This window comes from Aotus nancymaae, unplaced genomic scaffold, assembly GCF_030222135.1.
Source record: "Aotus nancymaae isolate 86718 unplaced genomic scaffold, 86718_ANA_hifiasm-v0.15.2.pri h1tg000043l, whole genome shotgun sequence".
Taxonomy (NCBI): Eukaryota; Metazoa; Chordata; class Mammalia; order Primates; family Aotidae; genus Aotus; species Aotus nancymaae.
Genome location: NW_026988457.1, coordinates 10254809 through 10273051, shown reverse-complemented (window position 1 = coordinate 10273051; position 18243 = coordinate 10254809).

Below are 18243 nucleotides of genomic sequence, written 5' to 3'. Positions count from 1 at the left end.
CGCTCATTCTCCATCCAGTCTTGTTCCCTTGCTGGTGAGGAGTTGTGCTCCCTTGTAGGAGGAGAGGTGTTCTGGTTTTGGGTGTTTTCATCCTTTTTGCGCTGGTTTCTTCCCATCTTTGTGGATTTATCCACCTATCGACTTTGTAGTTGCTGTCTTTCTGATTTTGGTAATTTTAAGTCTGCAGTAGCTGAACTCATAAACCCCCTTTTCTTCCCCCTAGGTGGTCTGTCCCAGGGAATTAGGGCGTTATGATTTCCCGCTGTTGCAATGGTTTTCCCTGCCCACAAGGTGGCAGCCTAGTCACACTCAGCCTGCAGAGGCTTCGTTGAGCTGCTGTGGGCAAATTGTCCTGGGAACTGCAGGGTGTTTCCCGGTGGGTGACGCCCCTCCTCCACAGAGCTGGACCGTCCCCTGTTCAGCCGTGTTTCCGGAGGCGTCCTCTTTGCCCAGGAAACTCTTGGGTTGAGTCCCTGCCTCAGCTCCCCTTGCTGGCCCAGAGGGGATCCGGTCTCGCTCACTCTGCACAAGGGGCCGCTGCTCCCTGCCTCGGGTGCAGGCAGAGCAGCCGCACCAGTCCAACCAGGGGCGCTGGCAACCCGTGGAACTTCTCCACCTTTGAATCTCCTGGTCTGTGGGCAGTAAAAATCCGCTGCCCTGTGAGCCGCTGCATCAGCCAAAGCAGCGGCTCTGAGATTCGTGGCGCGCCCTTGCCCGGGAGTGTCCTGGCTTGAATCCCTGCTTCAGCTCCCCTTGCTGGCTCAGAGGTGATTCAGTCTCTCTCGCTCTGTACGTGGATCCGCCGCCCCCCACCTCAGGGCGTAGGCCGAGCGGCGCGCCGCTCCGCTCAAACCAGCGGCGCTGGTGACCCGTGCAGCTCCTCCTCCTGTTAATCCCCTGGTCTGTGGTCAGTAAAAATCTGTCTGGAAATGCGGCGTCCACTCACCCTCTGCGCCTTCTTTCGGAGCTGCGATCCCGACTTCCTCCTAATCGGCCATCTTGAAAACCTCTCCAAATATAATTTTTCATATCCTATATTTCTTAGCAAACAGCATAAGGAAATAATTATTTCTTCTGAGCAACTATTACAAGTTCTCTGTGACTTTAATTACTCATAATATGTAACATATAATTTTGTTTCCCTCCCCTCAAGACTTAATACTTGGATATTTTCTTCTCCCTACCCCTTAAGTCCCCAATTTTGCCAAAACACTTGTCACCATAAATATGGACATCATTTTTATGATCAGATAGCTCCTGCAAAATAACAAACTGTATAGTAAACATATTTTTCACAAATATCTCATGATTTGAACATGTTACATTATCAATGCTAAATCAATTTTCTTTTGGATTTAAATTTAAAATGATGCTAACATTTGTAATCATTTTAAAACAGGTTCTGATGGTGTTTGAATCAACCTTTTAAAAAACAAGGCAGGTTTTTAATAAAGCATAAAGCCATGGGTTTTGCATTGCTTGATGAACATTGCACTTTCTAATTAGATAATTACATACTTATGCAGAGGTCAGAATAATTAAGTTTATATCTATTCACAAAATTGTGACAGTATCAATTTCCAGCAATAGTTGATTGTACAACATTCAAATAAATTTAAATGATAATTTTTAAAAAGTTACAGCCTTTTAGAGCAGAAAAAGATCTAAAATATATGATGCAAATTCATTTTTTTAAATAAATATTTAATATATTGTTTGGAAAAACTACATTATTACCACTGAATACTATTGGCCCTGTTTATAATTTAAAAATTATTTTTCTCTCAGAAAGTTTTGTTACCTTCCTCTGCTGCTCTCTCTATGTAATTAGTGCCTGAACACAAAAAAATTTCCTGAAAATTCATATATATGCCAACAAAATAATAGAAGATGGCATATATATTACATATATTAACTTTACTATAGGTTGTCCTTGTATCATTAAATCAAGTTTAGCCTAAAGCTATCTCTTTACATATTTTAAGCTTAGCCTAAAGGTTTCTCTGTATATTGTCAACTATAACCTAAATGGAGTTGTATACAAACTGTAGTCTATTCTTGTGCCAGTCACCAAGTTTTGACCAAAGGTTGCCAACTGTTCAAACCACGTTCAAATAAGAAAAATGCCAAGCTGTAACCAATCTGGCTATTTCCTCACCTCACCACCATTGTCTGTATGTCTCTTTTTTTTTCTGTCCATAAATCTTCGACCACATGGCTATGCTGGAGTCTCTGAACCTACTCTGGTTTGGGAGGCTGCCCAATTCATGAATCATTGTTTGCTCGATTAAACTCTGTTAAACTTAATTTGGTTAATGTTTTTGTTTTAACACATGGCATCAGAAGTGGGATCCAAAGTAGGCTTCTAACAACCCCCATGAGCACTGAGAGACCAAGCAAGGTATCTCGCAGGCCTATTGTGTCTGTTGCTCTCTCAGAGCAGCTGGGAATCATGTTAATTTTTTTTTTTTTTTTTTTTTTTTTTTGGATTCTGAAGCTTCACAGGTTTGTGTTTCAAGCTCTCTGAGTTTTCTTAAGCAAATTTATGATCCAAACTGGGTTTGGAAGTCATAGCAGAAATTGGACTGAGTCCAGGGTTGAATTAGATCTGACAACGGTTTGAATCCAGTTAGAGATCTCCTACGTCTGATTGGGTCAGAAAGAAACAGATAGTAAATGGCAATATTGCAGGGGGGTGTAAATTTGGCTCTTGGAAACTCACAGGGATTTTTGTTTTCTACCCCTTTGTTTCATTTCTCTGGCATGCTTAGGTGGAGAAAAAAAATCATTAATTAGTTGATCAAAAGAAACTGAGAGCCAAAGCCAATATTTGAAGTAGAAATGGGATCCTTAATTACTTCAGAACTGAGTTCCTTCTGGTTTACACATGCATCAGTATTAGATCCTGGAAGCAGCAAAGTCTTACAGACATGGCAAAATCTTACTAAAGATAAGTTACAGTGGAACATTCCAAGTAAACAACACTGCAGCAGAAACTTCTAAAAAGATTTCAATGTTTTTATTTGAAGAATTTGTAAAAGGCAAATAAAAAGCTTCATGACTAATAGATAAGAAAAATTAAATCTGCTAACCTTTTGTCTTAGTTACTAACCCATCTCAAGGGTGGAAAAAAAGTTATCCTAGATAAGGTATTTTTAAAAGGTAGACCCCAAGGTAAAATAGGCTTGCTTTCTTTTTCAGATCTACCCATGCTGAGTCCAGGGATACATAATGCTTTCTTGGCCTTATTCCTTAATAGACTCCACCCTTAACTCAAGTAATTCTAGTTAAAAAAAGTAGCTAATATGAAAAGAACAGCCTATTAAACTAAAATATACCTTTCTGAAATTTAATTAGCTGTCTTGAAACTCTTTGTAAATAAAATTTACATCTATGAAGGAAATCTCCATTTTTAAGGACATCTGCCTATGTATGTTAGAAACTATTACCATTCTTTTAAATTTACATAATAAGTTATACCTTTGTTTAAGGTGCTTTTCTGGCCATCCTGTCATAAGTGAACTTCTATTTGAAGGGTTTTTTTTTTCCTTAGTTTGAGAAAATGATGATACAATATTTGGGTCTAAAATATTAGCTCTGTGCTTATGAAATTTAAATTTTTCTGTTCCACCTAAGAGTTGTCCCTCTAGAAATGCAAATTTCTTACCTAGTACACAATTGCTTAGGGTAAAGAAACAGGTAATTGGACAATTGGTAGGCTGAATGGGGAAAAGAAAAGCTATTTAGAACCCAGCAAATGAAAATCCTTTATGAAACTATATGATCTGTTTCTGTGTATTTGTAACTGTGTATGTGTATGTGATATTTGGTAAATAAAGCTAGCTTTTAAATTGTTGGTAAAATATAAATGGTTTCAAAATTATCAGTTAAATGTAATTAGATACTTGCTTTACTTAACTATGAGCTTACATCTTTGGTTTATAGTCTCTGGATTCATGGCTCTGGATAGATATGATAAAGTCTGGAGACCTGTTTTCAGTGCCTATATCAGGGGCTACAAGCCAGAATGGAACTCAGTGTGGTCCCTTCTTCCTCTGCTTTCCCTGTTTTCCCTCCTGGATATTTTGGGAGGGGTTGAATTCTCCAGTTAAAGTCTTAACAACTGTTTCTATTCCCATGGACTCAGATAAGCCTTAACTTTCCTAGTCCTCATAGATGTCACATGGCTACTTAGAACCTAGAATGACTGGGGGAAGTCATTGGGGAGACTACCTGTGTCATAGTATCAAAATTCTTTTCAGTAACTTAAAATCTTAGAGTTATATTTTGTTAAATTCAATAACAGATAATCATCAAATGTCTGATATTAATTAATATCTCAGCCATAATATGGCTGAGATGCATACATTTAACTCTCTACACCTTGACATATTTTTATATGGTATTGATATAGGAGTTAAGAATTAGGCAGATAGCAAGGGTGTGAGAGTCCTTGATAAGGCTTTTCTTTTTAATGAAAAGCAGCCCCAAATTATTTTCCTTTCTAATGAAGAGCAGCCTGTAAAATTGAGCTGCAGACGTAGAGACCAGCAACTGCACCAGTCATGTTCAAGATGGTGGCTCCGTCTTCCCTTCTCTTTGTCAGCCATGTGTACAGTAAGAAGCAGACAAGATGGCCCCGATCAACTGGAAAGCTCATTTGCACCATTTGTGTAATTAGATTAGGGTTGGGCTAACAGTTTCCATTTCTCCACCTCCACCTCCATCCCCCTCCCCTGCCCCTGCCCCCTCACACTATGTAGACATCATACTTTATTGAAACAAACTTTGAGCCCTATGTAAATCAGACACCACCTTCTCCAGCCAGCCTATAAAATCAGCTCCTGTCTGCTGCCTCCCCTCTTTTCAGATGTCTCTCTCTCTCTCTCTCTCTTTCTTTCTTTCTGTCTCTCTCCTTCATCCCCACTCCTCTCTCTCACAAGGAGCTGCTCTCCTCTCTCCTTTCTGCTGTCTATTAAACTTTCTCATCCTTAATCCACCCACATGTGTCTGTGTTCTGAATTCTTTCTCAGCACACCACAATGAACCCCAGAATATATACCCAGACAACATAGATGCTTCAGTATAGAAAAGTTAAGTAGGTTTATATCTGTTAATAAACAATAATTTGGATAACTATCTTTCTAAAAACTTATAAAATATTTTTTATCTACATATACTTATATAAAACAGTTCAAAATTATTTTCCAGGGTTATCACTGGAAATTAGAGTTACTAAGAGTTAAAAACTACTAGATATGAGAGAAACAATTATGTATTCAGAATGTGTAAGCAAAGCAAAATATGTGTTCAATGAGGAAAGTTATAAAGGCATAAAGATGTGTGTTAAAAGTTTGGTTTGAAGTTACTTAAATATTTCATATTGAAGAAGTAAAAATAGGTAAGATAAATGTAGAAAGTTGGGGGGAAATAAAAGATTTACAGAAATGTTATATGGTTAAAAAATGACAGATTTTATAAATGTATTTATGAGGTTTTGTTAAAGTCGGTTTTCATATTGATAATAAACTAATAGGTTTTCCCCTTTTAACAAGAATTTTATGTAGTATTAGCATGAAAGAACAATATTTTAATTCATTTTTTGAGTAAACTGAGAAAAAAGAGTAAATAAAGAGATTCTTTCTCATACTGTCTTACGTCTTTTGGTTGTTTAGAAAACTGAGTCCTCTTCATCAAAGACAAACAGGTTTTATTTTTAAAAATCTTTTTAATTATCACTTTGATAAGTGAATCAGTATTTTCTTAGGGTGACCTCTGATCCTATTTTGGTCAAGTGCTTTAAACCTTTGACATATTTGACAAGCTTCTCAAAATCAAATTTCAACTTCAAAAGCATTTTTTTTTTCACCTCTAACTTTGGGATGCTGCAGAGGGCACCTGGAGCATCCAAAAGAGAAGTAAATGGGATCATTTTGTATGTTATTACAGCAGAAGTGTTGTTAAATAAGAAATAACACTTAACCTTCTTCAGGTTATATTTCAATGAATGTTATTCGTATATGTTCCGAAATTGTATGAGATTTCTGAAATTCTAATGTGTGTAATATGTTGTTATTGTAGACCACAGAAATAACCAAATTTCCTTGTCCATTGTGTCATGAACTATGACTATTTAGAGCCATTTTCAAGTTACTTGTTTAATTCTGATGCAGTTTCTGAAAACCTCACAAGTATGCAAAATCCTAGAATATGTTGTCTTTCAGGAGGTTCATGACAGGATGAAGAGAAACCTGAGAAGCAGTCTTGAATACAGGTTTCTGAATAACTTTTGAATCATATCATTTGGACTGGGTTAGAAATTCTTAAAACTTTAATAAAGAGACTGACTGGTTTATCTAAATCAGCCAGTACTGAAGTGGCTTAGGTATACAATTTGAATGAAGTTCATTGTCTAGGTAAAATTCCCCATGATAATCCTCAGTTATCAGTGCACTGCACTTAAATTGGAGAAACAACTGGCCTTCAAGAGGACATAAATTCAAATGAGCGTGAACTAATGGAGAACCAGGGCAGCAGGCTTGTCCTTTCTGAACCCTTAAAGTTTTTGTTATTAAAAGTTCTGCATTCAATGACTTATCATGGAAAAGATAAAATGATTCAGATGAAATGTATATGTGTATGTGTGTGTGCCTACATATAAATACACACACACATAAGTTATATATATGGACTTCTAAATTGCCGAAATAGTTTATGACTAATATGTTTGGTTTGTCAAACTCACATTCCTGGGAAGACAATCAAAACTTTCTTATGTCTCTATGAACAATAGCAGTAAAGAGGGGGTCTGTTGTGTGCACTCATGAAATATACTTTACTTGTGAAAAATTTTGCAGCCAGCCTTATACATGGATAAACTTATGCCTTGATAGATGGAAGATCAAGGCCGAATGTAAGTGAGAAATTTTTCTAGTACATATGCTGCCTCATAATCAGTCAGAGATGGAACATTGGTCTACTCCTCTTAACGTACATCATAGGTTATAGAGATGTACATAGGAGGCCACCATTCTTCTAGAAAGGTTGCATTTGTTAGGTCCTTTTTTTCCACAATTTTTTTTTTGAGTAGTCTCAACAATTTGTATATTTCATAAATTTCCTAAGCACATATAAATATCTATGAATTACGATTTTGTTATCTAAGGGAAAAATTTTAGCAAATAAGATTGAAAAATATATATATATATGATAAAATAGTTATTTTTAGGTGAAGATTTTAAAATTTCTTCTTCTGAAACCCAGAAACTCATCAAAGTAATATTTTTGTAATTGTCATCATTTCTACCTAATTTATCTTATCCACACACTAATTTTATAGTTAAAATGTCAAAACTGACAAAAATGTATGACAAAATTAATATTAGGCAAATTTACTCTTGAAAATACTGTGTTTCTCACTTCTGTCTCTGCAAAATTTCTTCTGCATTTAATATGCCTTAAACAGATTCAGATTGAATGCCTCCCCCATGAATAACTGCTATTATACTCTGCTAGAATTAATAATTTTTTCCTGATATTTTTCCACCATAGAACATGGTTGACATCTTTAGGTCACCTCTATATTCTCCTCTATCCTCGCTTTTTTAGTTTTTTTCTTCTTTACCAGACTATAGAATGCTTTTAAGGAAAACAAAGCAAAACAAAAAGAAACTTATTTCTGGGCTCTCTATTCTTTTCCACTAGTCTATGTGTCTGTTTTTGTACCAGTACCATGTCGTTTAGGTTACTATAGCCTTATAATATAGTTTTGTCACAGGATTCTTCAGGTATTGCTTCACCAGCTGGAAACCTTTGTGGCTGGTGGCTGCTGGTGCCTCTGCTTATGCTTGTTCCACCCACTCAGCCTGGAAGGCTGTGCTTGGTTCACACTACCTACTGGCCTGGATTAACACATGCCAAAGGCAAGCCAGGCATGGAGTGGCAAGGAGTGTATGAACAAGTGAGTGCGGAGTCCAGCTGCTGTGCACAGCAAGACTTGCTGGCTGCTGTGGTGAGGTGGAAAGCTCCAAGTGCTGGCATAGGCACTGTGTGAGACTGTGGCTTCATAGAAGGCTTCATGTGAGGCTGTGGCTGGACCAGACATGACACACGTGGCTTCCACTATAGGCACCAGTGTCTACACAAGAAGACCATGGTGGCCCCCAAAAGCTTGAGAACAGCAGGAACCACAGAGCCCCAGAAAGGTTGTTGCTGCATGTCCCAATCTTGGCTCAGGGAGCCCTGAGGTCTGCGCCCCAAGAAGGATTGCCACTTTTCACTCCCACAGTCCAGGAGAGTGTCACTGCCCACAGCTCAGTGAGCTAGCCAGAAACGTGTTACAGCTCCTTTCGCTCCTGCCATTCAGTGGGTTCTGAGTTCTTGTCCTGCGTCCAGGAAGAATGAGGTTATGTGGACAACTGGAGGGTGAGCAAGGTGGAGAGGAGATTTATTTAGTGACAGACTAGCTCACAGCAGAGAGGAGTCTTGAAGTGGGTAGCTCCTATTCATCAGCAGGTCATTCTGACAAGTGTAGAGGATACTCAAAATGGGTAGCTCCTATCTGCAGGCAGGCAGTTCTGACAAGTGTCAGAGTCTGGCTGAGTCTGGGGTTTTTATGGACCTAGAATAAAGAAAGTGTGTTCTGATTGGTCCATGGGCAGGCGTGGAAAAAGCATCATCCAATTGGATGAAAGGCAATCCCAGCCCCGAGGCTTCAGGCCATTCCTGGGTTGAAAGAGAGGCTTCATCTGGGACTCACCCCCTTCCCACCCAAGAGCCTCACAATGCCATCAACATGCTGCCCATTGCACCCAGGCTGTCCGCACTAATGAGTGCCTGCAGGCCCACACTGAGCCACCCTCAGCCCACTGGCCTCCTTCTCATGCTCATCAGCACCCGAAGTCCAGAGGGGGCTGTAGTAGCAGGAGTCTGATGTGTCAGCACCTCCCCAAGTGCCCACACCCACAGCCAGGTCACAACAATTCCCAGGCTTGGCCATAACTTTGCTCTACACCAAAGTGGGCTCTAGGGGTGAGTAGAGACCGAGGAGCAAGAGCAGGTTCTTCTGAGCCTTCAGGGGGAGGGAGCTTTCTAGGCCCGTGAGAGCACAGGGATGCCTGGGTCTGTAGCCTTGGCTGAACAGCTGCAGTTGCACCCATAAGCATGGAGCTCCCACCCTACCAACTCAGTAGGGCATGGGGCTCCTGCTAGGATCATCTGTTCCTGGCTCTCACTGGCTCTGTGGAGCACACAGCCCCAGCTGCACCTCCCACGCTACAGCTGGTGTCTTTGCTGTGGTCACTCCAGATGGGCTGCTTCCACCATAAGTTTGAAGTCAGGTAACGTGAAGCCTCTGGCTTTGTTCTTTTTGCTTAGGATTGCCTGGGCCATTTGGGCTCTGATATGGTTTGACTGTATCCCCAACCACATCTCACCTTGAATTCCCACATGTTGTAGGAGGGACTGTGGGACGTAATTGAATCGTGGGGGCAGATCTTTCCCATGCCATTCTTATGATAGTAAGTCTCATGAGATCTGATGGTTTTATAAGGGGGAGTTTCCTGGCACAAGCTCTCTTCTCTGGTCTTCTGCCATGTGATATATGCCTTTTACCTTCTACCATGATTGTGAGGCCTTCCCAGCCACATGGAAATTTAAGTCCATTAAACCTCTTTCTTTCATAAATTGCCCAGTCAGGCATGTCTTTATCAGCAATGTGAAAACTGACTAATATAGGCTTTTAATTGCTTCTGTATGAATTTTAAAATAGTTTTTTCTAGTTCTGTGAAGAATTGCATTGGTAGTTTATTAGCAAATAGCATTGAATCTGTAAATTTCTTTGGGGAGTTTGACTGTTTTAATAATATTGATTCTTGCTATCCATGACCGTGTAATATTTTTCCATTTGTTTGTGTCATCTCTGATTTATTTTGTAATTCTCATTAGAGAAAATGAATGATCTAATTTCTCTGCATCCTAACCAGAATTTTGTGTTGCCACTATTTTTATTACACATTCAGACTGGAGCATAGTAATATTTTTCATTGTAATTTTGATTCACATTTCCCTAGTGCCTAATGGCACTAGATATCTCAAATATCTTTTCATGTACTTATTTATAATGTGCATTTCGTTTTTGGTGAATTTCTTCATCTTTTTTGCTTTCTTATTGGACTATTAAGTTGTAAGATTTAAAAAATATATTCTAGATACTAATCTTTTGTTGGCTATATTGTTTACATATATTTTGTACTCCATATACCTCATATTTTCATCCCCTTAGCAGACTCTTTCACAGAGCAAAGGTTTTTATTTTAATTGAGTCTATTAAAACAACATGGATCAGGCTTTCAGTGTCACAGCTAAGAATTATTTGCCTAGCCCTAGATCTCAAAGATTCTCTTCTACTTATTTTCTAAGTTTTATAGTTTTACATTTTACATCTAAGTTGGTGATCCATTTTGTGTTAATTTTCGTATAAGGTGTGAGAGTCTTTTTAAAATGTAATTACTGATACGTTATAGCTTTAGTCTTCCACTTCAGTATTTGTTATTCTTTCAATGTCTTCTTTTTTTCATATCCTTGTGTGCTACTTGTCCATCTTTTTTACACTCCAGTTTCATATATTGATACTGTTTTTGAATGTATCTCTTTGTATAACCTTTATACAGGTTGCTCTCTCTCTCTATATATATCTCTATGTATACATGTGTGTATGTATATATGTGTGTATGTATACATACATGCATATAGATACACACATATATACCTATATATATATGTCTACTGGTGCTGTCATTTTACTAGTTTCAGTGAAGTATAGAACATGTCTCCCTTTTTTCCTTTACTATATCCCATTTAAAATTCAATTGTCGGGGCCCGTTTTCAAGATGGTCGATTAGGAGGAAGTCGGGATCGCAGCTCCGAAAGAAGGCGCAGAGGGTGAGTGGACGCCGCATTTCCAGACAGATTTTTACTGACCACAGACCAGGGGATTAACAGGAGGAGGAGCCGCACGGGTCACCAGCGCCGCTGGTTTGAGCAGAGCGGCGCGCCACTCGGCCTACGCCCTGAGGTGGGGGGCGGCGGATCCACGTACAGAGCGAGAGAGACTGAATCACCTCTGAGCCAGCAAGGGGAGCTGAAGCAGGGATTCAAGCCAGGACACTCCCGGGCAAGGGCGCGCCACGAATCTCAGAGCCGCTGCTTTGGCTGATGCAGCGGCTCACAGGGCAGCGGATTTTTACTGCCCACAGACCAGGAGAATCACAGGTGGAGAAGCTCCACGGGTTGCCAGCGCCGCTGGTTGGACTGGCGCGGCTGCTCTGCCTGCACCCGAGGCAGGGAGCAGCGGCCCCTTGTGCAGAGTGAGCGATCCCCTCTGGGCCAGCAAGGGGAGCTGAGGCAGGGACTCAACCCAAGAGTTTCCTGGGCAAAGAGGACGCCTCCGGAAACACGGCTGAACACGGGACGGTCCAGCTCTGTGGAGGAGGGGCGTCACCCACCGGGAAACACCCTGCAGTTCCCAGGACAATTTGCCCACAGCAGCTCAACGAAGCCTCTGCAGGCTGAGTGTGACTAGGCTGCCACCTTGTGGGCAGGGAAAACCATTGCAACAGCGGAAAATCATAACGCCCTAAATCCCTGGGACAGACCATCTAGGGGGAAGAAAAGGGGGTTTATGAGTTCAGCTACTACAGACTTAAAATTACCAAAATCAGAAAGACAGCAACTACAAAGTCGATAGGTGGATAAATCCACAAAGATGGGAAGAAACCAGCGCAAAAAGGATGAAAACACCCAAAACCAGAACACCTCTCCTCCTACAAGGGAGCACAACTCCTCACCAGCAAGGGAACAAGACTGGATGGAGAATGAGCGTGATGAAATGACAGAATCAGCTTTCAGAAAGTGGATAATAAGAAACTTCTGTGAGCTAAAAGAACATGTTCTAACCCAATGCAAAGAAACTAAGAACCTTGAAAAAAGACTTGACGAAATGTTAACGAGAATGGACAACTTAGAGAGGAATATGAGCGAATTGATGGAGCTGAAAAACACAACACGAGAACTTCGCGAAGCACGCACAAGTTTCAACAGCCGCATTGACCAAGCAGAAGAAAGGATATCAGAGGTCGAAGATCAACTCAATGAAATAAAACGAGAAGGCAAGATTAGAGAAAACAGGGTAAAAAGGAATGAACAGAGTCAACAAGAAATATGGGACTATGTGAAAAGACCTAATCTACGTTTGATAGGTGTACCTGAATGTGACGAAGAGAATGCATCCAAGCTGGAAAATACTCTTCAGGATATTATCCAGGAAAACCTCCCCAACCTAGCAAGGCAGGCCAATATTCAAGCCCAGGAAATACAGAGAACACCACAAAGATATTCCTCTAGAAGAGCAACCCCAAGGCACATAATCGTCAGATTCGCCAGGGTTGAAATGAAGGAGAAAATACTAAGGGCAGCCAGAGAGAAAGGTCAGGTTACCCACAAAGGGAAGCCCATCAGACTTACAGCAGATCTCTCAGCAGAAACCCTACAGGCCAGAAGGGAGTGGGGGCCGATATTCAACATCCTTAAAGAAAAGAACTTTCAACCCAGAATTTCATATCCAGCCAAACTAAGCTTCATAAGTGAAGGAAAAATAAAATCCTTTGAGAACAAGCAAGCACTCAGAGATTTCATCACCACCAGACCAGCTTTACAAGAGCTCCTGAAGGAGGCACTACACATAGAAAAAAACAACCAGTACCAGCCACTCCAAAAACATAGCAAATGGTAAAGAGCATCAACACAATGAAGAATCTGCATCAACCAATGGGAAAAACAGCCAGCTAGCATCAAAATGACAGGATCAAATTCACACATAACAATATTAACCCTAAATGTAAACGGACTAAATGCCCCAATCAAAAGACACAGATTGGCAAATTGGATAAAAAGCCAAAACCCATCAGTGTGCTGTATCCAGGAAACCCACCTCACAAGCAAGGATACACAAAGGCTCAAAATAAAGGGATGGAGGAAGATTTACCAAGCAAATGGAGAACAAAAAAAAGCAGGAGTTGCAATTCTCATCTCTGATAAAATAGACTTTAAAGCAACAAAGATCAAAAGAGACAAAGAAGGACATTACATAATGGTAAAAGGATCAATGCAACAAGAAGAGCTAACGATCCTAAATATATATGCACCTAATACAGGAGCACCCAGATACATAAGGCAAGTTCTTAAAGACTTACAAAGAGACCTAGACTCCCACACAATAATAGTGGGAGACTTCAACACCCCATTGTCAATATTAGACAGATCAACAAGACAGAAAATTAACAAGGATATCCAGGACTTGAACTCAGACCTGGAACAAGCAAACCTAATAGACATTTGCAGAACTCTCTACCCCAAATCCACAGAATATACATTCTTCTCAGCACCACATCACACCTACTCTAAAATTGACCACATAATTGGAAGTAAATCACTCCTCAGCAAATGCAAAAGAACGGAAACCTTAACAAACAGTCTCTCAGACCACAGTGCAATCAAGTTAGAACTCAGAATTCAGAAGCCAACCCAGAACCGCACAGCCTCATGGAAATTGAACAACTTTCTCCTGAATGTTGACTGGATAAACACTGAAATGAAGGCAGAAATAAAGATGTTCTTCGAAACCAACGAGAACGAAGACACCACATACCAGAATCTCTGGGACACATTTAAAGCAGTCTCTAGAGGAAAATATATAGCAATAGGTGCCCACATGAGAAGAAAGGAGAGATCTAAAATTGACATTCTATCGTCAAAATTGAAAGAGCTAGAGGAGCAAGATCAAAAAAACTCAAAACCTAGCAGAAGACAAGAAATAACTAAGATCAAAGCAGAATTGAAGGAGATAGAGACACGAAAAACCCTTCAAAAAATCAATAAATCCAGGAGCTGGTTTTTTGAAAAGATCAACAAAATAGACAGACCACTAGCCAGACTAATAAAAAAGAAAAGAGAGAATAACCAAATAGATGCAGTAAAAAATGATAAAGGGGATATCATCACAGATGCCAGAGAAATTCAAACCATCATCAGAGATTATTACAAACAACTCTATGCACATAAACTAGAAAACCTGGAAGAAATGGATAAATTCCTGGACACTTGCCTCCTCCCAAGCCTAAACCAGGAAGAAGTCGAAACCCTGAATAGACCAATAACAAGGTCTGAAGTCGAGGCAGCAATTAAGAGCCTACCACCCAAAAAAAGCCCAGGTCCAGATGGGTTCACAGCCGAATTCTACCAGACATACAAAGAGGAACTGGTACCATTCCTACTGAAACTATTTCAAATAATCCAAAAAGAAGGAATCCTTCCCAAATCATTTTATGAGACCAACATCATCCTAATACCAAAACCCGGCAGAGACTCAACAAGAAAAGAAAATTACAGGCCAATATCCATGATGAACATAGATGCAAAAATCTTCAATAAAATACTGGCAAGCCGATTGCAACAGCACATCAAAAAGCTTATCCACCATGATCAAGTAGGATTCATCCCGGGGATGCAAGGCTGGTTCAATATACGCAAGTCTATAAATGTAATTCACCACATAAACAGAACCAAAGACAAAAACCACATGATTATCTCAATTGATGCAGAGAAGGCCTTCGACAAAATTCAACAGCCCTTTATGCTAAAAACTCTCAATAAACTAGGTATCGACGGAACGTACCTCAAAATAATAAAAGCTATTTATGACAAACCAACAGCCAATATCATACTGAATGGGCAAAAACTGGAAGCATTCCCTTTGAAATCGGGCACTAGACAAGGATGCCCTCTCTCACCACTCCTGTTCAATATAGTACTGGAAGTTCTAGCCAGAGCAATCAGACAAGAAAAAGAAATAAAGGGTATTCAATTAGGAAAGGAGGAAGTCAAATTGTCTCTATTTGCAGATGACATGATTGTATATCTAGAAGACCCTATCATCTCAGCCCAAAATCTCCTGAAACTGATAAGCAACTTCAGCAAAGTCTCAGGATACAAAATCAATGTGCAAAAATCACAAGCATTCCTATACACCAATAATAGACTTAAAGAGAGCCAAATCAAGAACGAGCTGCCATTCACAATTGCTACAAAAAGAATAAAATACCTAGGAATACAACTAACAAGGAACGTAAAGGACCTCTTCAAGGAGAACTACAAACCACTGCTCAACGAAATAAGAGAGGACACAAACAGATGGAGAAACATTCCATGTTCATGGTTAGGAAGAATTAATATCGTGAAAATGGCCATACTGCCCAAAGTAATTTACAGATTCAACGCTATCCCCATCAAGCTACCAATGACCTTCTTCACGGAACTGGAAAAAACCACCTTAAACTTCATATGGAACCAAAAGACAGCCCGCATAGCCAAGTCAATTCTAAGCAAAAAGAACAAAGCAGGAGGCATCACACTACCGGACTTCAAACTCTACTACAAAGCTACGGTAATCAAAACAGCATGGTACTGGTACCAAAACAGAGATATAGACCAATGGAACAGAACAGAGGCGTCGGAGGCGACACAACATATCTACAACCACCCGATCTTTGACAAACCTGATAAAAACAAGCAATGGGGAAAGGATTCCCTGTTCAATAAGTGGTGTTGGGAAAACTGGCTAACCATATGCAGAAAGCAGAAACTCGACCCCTTCCTGACACCTTACACTAAAATTGACTCCAGATGGATTAAAGACTTAAACATAAGGCCTAACACCATAAAAACACTAGAAGGAAACCTAGGCAAAACCATTCAGGACATAGGCGTAGGCAAGGACTTCATGACCAAAACACCAAAAGCATTGGCAACAAAAGCCAAAATAGACAAATGGGACCTAATCAAACTCCACAGCTTCTGCACGGCAAAAGAAACAGTCAATAGAGTGAATCGGCAACCAACAGAATGGGAAAAAATGTTTGCAGCCTACCCATCTGACAAAGGGCTGATATCTAGAATTTACAACGAGCTAAAAAAGATTTACAAGAAAAAAACAAACAAGCCCATTCAAAAATGGGCGAATGATATGAACAGATACTTTACAAAAGAAGACATACATGAGGCCAACAAACATATGAAAAAATGCTCATCATCACTGGTCATTAGAGAAATGCAAATCAAAACTACATTGAGATACCATCTCACGCCAGTCAGAATGGCGATCATTAAAAAATCTGGAGAAAATAGATGCTGGAGAGGATGTGGAGAAATAGGAACACTTTTACACTGTTGGTGGGAGTGTAAATTAGTTCAACCACTGTGGAAAACAGTGTGGCGATTCCTCAAGGACCTAGAAATAGAAATTCCATTTGACCCAGCAATCCCATTACTGGGCATATACCCAAAGGATTATAAATCGTTCTACTATAAGGACACATGCACACGAATGTTCATTGCAGCACAGTTTACAATAGCAAAGACCTGGAACCAACCCAAATGCCCATCGATGATAGACTGGACAGGAAAAATGTGGCACATATACACCATGGAATATTATGCAGCCATTAAAAACGAGGAGTTCGCGTCCTTTGTAGGGACATGGATGAACCTGGAAACCATCATTCTCAGCAAACTGACACAAGAACACAAAACCAAACACCACATGTTCTCACTCATAGGAGGGTGTTGAACAAGGAGAACACATGGACACAGGGAGGGGAGCACTATACACGGGGGTGTGTTGGTGGGACAGCGGGGGGGGAGTTGGGGAGGGATAGCATGGGGAGAAATGCCAGATATGGGTGAGGGGGAGGGAGGCAGAAAATCACACTGCCATGAATGCACCTATGCAACAACTTTGCATGTTTTTCACATGTACCCCAAAACCTAAAATGCAATTAAAAAAAAAAAAAAAAAATTCAATTGTCTTAAATATTTCCTTTACACACATTTAGAAAATTTAAATATAATATTATAAATTTTGCTTTAACAATAACACATTTCAGAAAACTCAACAGGAAAAAAAAAAGCTATTGTATTTGCCATATTTTTACCAAGTTTTTTCTTCTTCCTGATTTTCTGAGGTTTCATATTTTATCATTTTATTTCTATTTAGGGACATTTAGCTATTCTTTTAGGATACACCATTGGAAGATAAATATTACTACATATCCTTCATAAAAGAATACATTTTTTTCCCAAAAGGACATATTCACAGCATATAGGATTTTGAACTGACAGATCTTTTATTTCAGTACTTGAAAATACAATTCCGCTGCTTCTATCTACATAAATTTGGGGCAAAATCTACTGTCACTTCATTTATTTTTCTCTGAAAGCTAACGTTTCATATTTTCTGGCTACTTTCAAGTTTTTTTGTTGCTTTTATTTTCAGAAGTTTTAATTATTCTGTATGGTAGTATGAATTTGGGGGTTTATCCTATTTGGAGTTTGTTCAGTTTCTTGAAATTATAAATTTATCTTGCCAAATTTGAAAAGTTTCTTATCTTTCTTTTTCTGTAAGTACTTTTTCAGCCCATCCTCCTTTTTGTCTCCATCTGTGACTCCGATAACAAGAGTGTTAATGTCTTTCATTGCAGTCCCACAGATTACTGAGGCTCTGTTAGTTTTTAAATTTTAGTCTATGTTTGTTGTGATATCTAGACTATGTAATTTTTATTGTTTGATCATCTAGGTCACTGATTTTTTTGTGTAGCCTCCATTCTGCTTTTCAGTTCATCTACTGAGTTTTCACTTCTGATCTAATATATTCATTTGGTCCTCCTTTATAGCTTCCATTTTTTTCTTCAGTGTTTTCATTTCTTTGCTTAGTCTTTTGGTCTTTTATTTGTTGCAAGTATGTTTATAATTGCTAATTGAAGCATTTATGTAATCACTACTGTAAAATTTTGTTAGATAATTCTAATATGTTATCTCAGTGTTTATATCTATTAACTTTCATTCCATTTGAGATTTTTCTATTCCTTTTTGTAAGAGTTACTCATTCCCTCAAGTATTTATTCTTTCAGTTACAAATAATCCATTATACTCTTAAAGTTATTTTAAAATGTAGAATGAAGTCCTTATTAACTTTTGACACCCTGTTGTGTTATCAATCAGTAGGTCTTATTCATTCTTTTTAACTATTTTTTTGTACCCATTAACTATCCCCACCTTCCCACTAGCCCTTACTATCTTTCCCAGCCTCTGATAACCATCCTTCCATTCTCCTATCCATGAGTTTATTTGTTT